Source organism: Microcaecilia unicolor, chromosome 8 (assembly GCF_901765095.1).
Source record: "Microcaecilia unicolor chromosome 8, aMicUni1.1, whole genome shotgun sequence".
Taxonomy (NCBI): domain Eukaryota; kingdom Metazoa; phylum Chordata; class Amphibia; order Gymnophiona; family Siphonopidae; genus Microcaecilia; species Microcaecilia unicolor.
The window spans coordinates 54,413,714-54,419,713 of NC_044038.1; the positions used below are offsets into that span (position 1 = coordinate 54,413,714).

General features: G+C 42.8%; 1 protein-coding gene across 1 annotated transcript in view; it reads right to left on the minus strand.

Annotated features, from left to right (window-relative positions):
• Positions 1–6,000, minus strand: part of RNPS1 (RNA binding protein with serine rich domain 1) — a 75,200-nt gene that overhangs the window by 23,415 nt on the left and 45,785 nt on the right. The gene's annotated exons all lie outside the window — the stretch shown is intronic.

Below are 6,000 nucleotides of genomic sequence, written 5' to 3' on the forward strand. Positions count from 1 at the left end.
AGGGATCCCGCTTTATTGGACTCTTATAGGCCCATTTTGCTAATAAATTTTGAGTTAAAGCTCTTTGCAAAAATTTTGGCCAACAAACTGACCAACCTGTTACCTGGAAAAATTTACACTGATTACGTGGGATTTATCCAACAAAGACAAGCAGTGTGGAATGTAAAGGCGGGTGGTGTGCAGCTTTGGGATACTGTATTGACAGACATCGTCCTGCACTCTTAGTGAGTTTAGATGTCCAAAAGGCTTTTAATTATATTCACTGGACTATCTTTTTCATTTGTTGCAAATAAGAGGGTCCCTTTTTAGATTTAGTTAAAGTGCTATGGCTGCTGTGGTCGTCAATGGACTTATGTCTGACCTTTTCTGTTTAGAAAGGGGTACTTGTCAAGGGTGTCCCTTATCTCTTTTATTATTTGTTCTTTCTTTGGAGCCCTTACTGATTCAACTGTGGGAGTTTGAGGGGTGGAGACAGGGAGGGAACAGGTTCGGTGTTTAGCTTTTGCTGATGATATTTTATTGATGGTCAGCCAGCCATGGATCTCCTTGCCTATGGTTTCACAACTTATTCAACACCACGGGCCGCTTCTGGTTTTCTACTTAACCTGGATAAATTCAAAGCTATGTCAGTGGGAAGGTATAATTTTTCTGATTGGATATCCTTTTTCCATTGAAAATAGTGACTAAGAGGATAAAGTCCGCTATCACCAAATGTAATTCAAAACAGATAACAATAAAAGAAGAACTAGATCAAACATCTAGGAGCATACATTAAGTTGACAACAAAAATTAACGAATTCACTGTATTTAAAACATATTCCCTAAAAAGGTAGGTTTTAATTAAGCATCTTCTTAAAACTAACAAAACTAGACATGGCTTTAAACCCATTTGGGAGATGTGACCAAAAAGCTGATGCTTGATACATAAAACCTGTCTGGAATAATTTCCAGTAATGAACACCTTTAGGACTGAGAAATATTAAAAAATTAGAATGTTGTATAAGGTGCATTCTCCCATATACCAGCCTACATATTAATGTGACCATACAGCACAGTATAGCTCCATACAATATTTTAAAAACTAGGCTACCTTAGGAATTTATTGTCTGAAAATGTGGTTGGATGCTTACTCAGTCAATGTCACAGTATTAATGCACAAGATCAGTGACTTATTAACCTTATGGACTTCTTTGCCCTTGACATTGCATGGTCGTATTGCCATTTACAAGATAGCATTGAGGCATATTTTCAAAGGACTTAGCCTTACAAAGTTCCATAGGTTACTAAGGAACCTTGTAAGGCTAAGTGCTTTGAAAATGAGCCCTATTGTTTCCCAAATGGCTATATATGTTACAGACCTTTCCTTTATACATACAACAGTGGATTTAAATAGGTTTAATAAACTTTTGCACAAGTATTTGTGGAATAATAAATGTCCTTGTACTCCACTTGCACAGCTGATGTTTCCTTTTGGTATAGGGGGCCTGGCTTCCCAGACCTTTGTTGATACAAAAGGACTTGTATCATGCGACATAGTGGATTGGGTCAAGGATATGGCTTATTATACACCAATTTCCTTGGAAAGTCAACTTCTAGTAACAGCTGCTTTAATATCTCCACACTACTAAGCCCTATCAAGTGGTGGTTTCTACTAGACATGTAATTTTGAAATCTATGGGTCGTGAATAGATGTGGTGTCAGCGGATGAAAATATCTTCCCATACATCAGTGTTACTCCCTTTGTGGGGAAATCATAAATTGGACTCTGATTATTCTAAAAGGCAACTGCTCTAAAGGCTCAATGGGGGAATCTCCACAGTGGGCCATCTGATTACCGCTGTAAATAAGATAGACAGAAAATCTGTTGGACTCCAGGACTGGTATACCTGGTGACCGCTCTGGGACTTTGTAGGAGTGGTTCCTTGTTTTTGAAAAATGCTTTTCTGCTGGTGCACAAATGTATTTTGTCTACTTGGAGACTATCAGATGTTCCTACTTTGACGCAATGGAAACATTACGATTTCATCTTCTTCAGTTGGAACGACTGGATTCCAAGACAGGCTTCCCAAGGGCATGGAAACTTTTTCAGGACATTTGGGCACCCATTTGAAATAATTTAACTCCGTGAGCATGTAGTCTTTTACTTAGTGACTTTGAATGATATTGGACTTTGGGAAGGGGAGAAGGATTTTTTTTTTTGGGGGGGGGGGGGGAATCTTTTTTTATATGACGGTGATCATCACAATGGTGAAGAAACAACACCAGTGTTGATGGTTACTGTTGAATGGGTTTCTGGGTCTTGCTGTACTTATGGGGTGTTGACGGTTATGCTTAAAAGTCCATGCCGATGTCTTAGAATGTCTCTTGAACTTCTAACTTGTTAGTTTCTTTACCTAGAGACCTGTTTTTGCTTATTGTTTTACCTTGCTTGGTATGGTCTAATAAAGAGTATTAAAAAAAAGAAAAGGGAAAGGGAAATGGGACTTGATATACTGCGTTCTGAGGTTTTTGCAACTACATTCAAAGCGGTTTACATATTCAGGTACTTATTTGTACCAGGGGCAATAGAGTGCATAGGACGCAAAAGAATGCAGGAGATCATTGTCACACAAGGTCTCGCTTGCATCTACTGAATAAGAACCCAAGACAAACTTTACAAGTGCTGACCTGCCAGTACATACTATAACATACATACAATGCAAAAAAAAGTGGAAACCCACTTTACCTTTGTCACATTTCTGGTCAATCTCCCAATGTGCACTTTAGTGGGTCGGGGGCTTGGACTCCGCCGTTTTCGCTCTTTTTCATCTCTTTTGGGTGGTTTGGATCTGCAATACCAAGTACAGATACTTAGAACTGGTTTCCAGACCTTGTTCTAGCTACTGGGAAGTCAGGCTGACAGGAAAAGGAAAGAATAGTCAAGGGCCAGTGCTTGGGGATCTGCACAAGAGAGGTAAAGGAACTGGAAAGAGTTGCAAGGAGCCCATCAGTGCCTCCAGGCCAGAAAGAGAAATGCTATTCAACACCAGAAATAGGGAAATCCAGCAGCACCCCCTGAGCAGCAAACAAGTGCTTCAACACATAGTGCAGCATGGGTACTAATAAAACGGGTCCGTCTTACATCTCAAGCATCAACCACAGGGTCAGACACTGCTGTGAAACTTTCCGCATCATGAACAACTGTCAGCCTCACACCATTAAGAAAAGTTCACATGCTGTTCAAGTCTTTGTTAGCTAAGTGACAATAGAGGGTTTGGAAACAAGTTTATTTATCTAATTAATATCTTAGGCTGTCTATTAACATGATGTATCATATTGTGTTGACATTGTAATATAGCTTACTATGCCATACTTTGTATTGTTATTTTAATATTTTTACTGCTGTAATTTTCTATTGTTTATGTTTGACTTGCTATACACTGCCTTGAGTGAATTCCTTCAAAAAGGTGGTAAATAAATCTTAATAAAAATAAATACTACCCTTTCCCAAATGCTACACAGTTGTTTATAGCAAACAAAATAATGCTAAATATTCATAAATATACAATTATAAAACTGTTTCAACTTACAAACAAAATACAGTGACACATTTTCATAAAACACTCAATTACAAGATGCAAAGCCAAATAACCAAGCTTTACAGAGTTTCTAAATATAAGCAAATCATCTTGCCACTTCAGCTCCAAGAAAATTCTAAAATAATGTATTTAGTTCAAAGCGTCTCCTGTCCCCAGACTAAGTGTGGTGATCTAGAAAAAGAAGGTGAAATTAGATCTTACCTGCTAATTTTCTTTCCTCTAGACCCTCCAGACCGGTCAAGACGCGTGGGTTATGTCCTCCTACCAGCAGAGGGAGACTGAGAAAACACTAAGCTTTTGAAGCCTGTATATATAACCTGTGCAGAACCTCCACTAGCCAGTATACCCCTGACAAAGCAGAGAAAAAAAAACACTAACAACAACTAGCAACCCTGTACGTGGTCACAGTAAACTGCAAAAACAAGAAACATCTTCCGCTTGCTCTTACGGAAACATGTTCCTTTGCCTTTGATAAAACAGTTGGGCTTCTACAGGTGGACTATCAAAGAAGAGCCCCACCTGTCCCGGACTCCTATCACAAAACAGAAATAAACAGTCTGCAATTAGAGAAACAACAATTTACAGCAGCCAAGAATTATCCAACAAACACACCTCCTGGCCTCCAATACAGACAGGGCGGGCTCTTGACCGGTCTGGAGGGTCTAGAGGAAAGAAAATTAGCAGGTAAGATCTAATTTCACCTTCCTCAGCGACCCTCCAGACCGGTCAAGACGCGTGGGACGTACCAGAGCAGTAACTAACTTATGGGAGGGACCTACTAAGGCCAGAGGTCAAAACTGCTGCCCCAAAGCGCACCTCGTCCTTTGCATGCACAGGAATCCTATAATGCTTCACAAAGGAATGCAACGAAAACCAAACCGCAGCCCGACAAATATCTAACAGAGAAATCATACTATTCTCCGCCCACGAGGCTGCCATTCCCCTAGTGGAATGAGCAGACCAGCCCCTAGGCACCACAGGACCCTTCACCAAGTAAGCAGATGCAACCGCCTCCTTCAACCACCGTGCTATGGTCACCTTAGGAGCCGCTGCACCCTTCTTTGGGCCACCATGAAGAACGAACAACAAACGGTCAGAGGCTCTGAAGTCCTGAGTTCCAGAGAGATAACAACTCAAAACTCTCCTGACATCCAGCTTGGCAATACCACGCTGCTCCGAATCTCCAGCCATATCACCCAACACTGGCAGAGAGATGACCTGATTAACATGGAACTCGGAAACCACCTTGGGCAAAAAAGGAAAGCACCGTCCGCAACGAAACCTTTCCCTCAGAAAGGACAAAAATGGTTCCCTAAAAGACAAAGCCTGAAGCTCTAAAACACTCCGTGCTGAAGTAATCGCCACCAACAAGCCCGCCTTTAAAGATAAATCCTTACAAGATGCCGATACCAGAGGCACAAACGGAGGCCTGATCAAAGCATCCAAAACTAGCTTCAAATCCCACGGAGGCACCATCCGTCACTGAGGCGGACGCAGCAACTTAACACCCTTCAAAAAACACACTACCTCAGGCACAGACGCGAAGGACTTTCACTGAAGCTTCCCACGAAAACATGACAAAGCTGCCACCTGAACCTTCAGTGTAGACAAGGCCAGACCTCTATCAACACCATCGTGCAAAAATTCCAAAACTTCCGCCACCGAAGAGTGAAACGGCCGAACTCGATGGTCTTCACACCAGTGCTCAAAGATTCTCCAAACCCGGACATACGCCAAGGAAGTGGATCGTCTACGGCAACTCAACATCGTAGCAAAGCCACTGGACGAAAGCCCCTTCTTCTTCAACTTGTGCCGCTCAAGAGCCAAGCCATAAGCGAAAACCGAGCCGGATCCGGCATGATTATCGGGCCTTGACACAGAACTGATCCCAACAAAGGCAGGGCCGCCGCCCTGCCAACCGCACCAGGTCTCCATACCATGGTCGACGCTGCCAATCCGAAGCTACCAGAATCACCCGACCGGAGTGATGTTCGATGCGCTATATTACTCGACCGACTAACAGCCACAGAGGAAACACATACAGTCACTCCCGAAGCCAAGGCAACAGAAGAGTGTCGATTTCCTCCGCTCAAGGGTCTCTTCAGCGACTGAAAAAAAAAAAAAATCTCTGAACTTGCGCATAGCGAGCCGTTGCCCTAAGATCACCGAAAGTCCCCAGACCGACACAACTCACTGGAACACTGACCGAAGAAAAGACCACTCTCTGGGATCTAGAGTGTGCCTGCTGAGATAATCTGCATCTATGTGACCTACCCCGGCCACATGCGCTGCCAAGAGAGCCGAAGATGAGTTCAACTGCGCCGCCAAGGCTCTTTGTTCCCCCCTTGACGGTTGACATATGCTACTGCCATGGCATTGTCACAGCACTCGGACTGCCTTGTGGCGAACCACCGACGTCAAG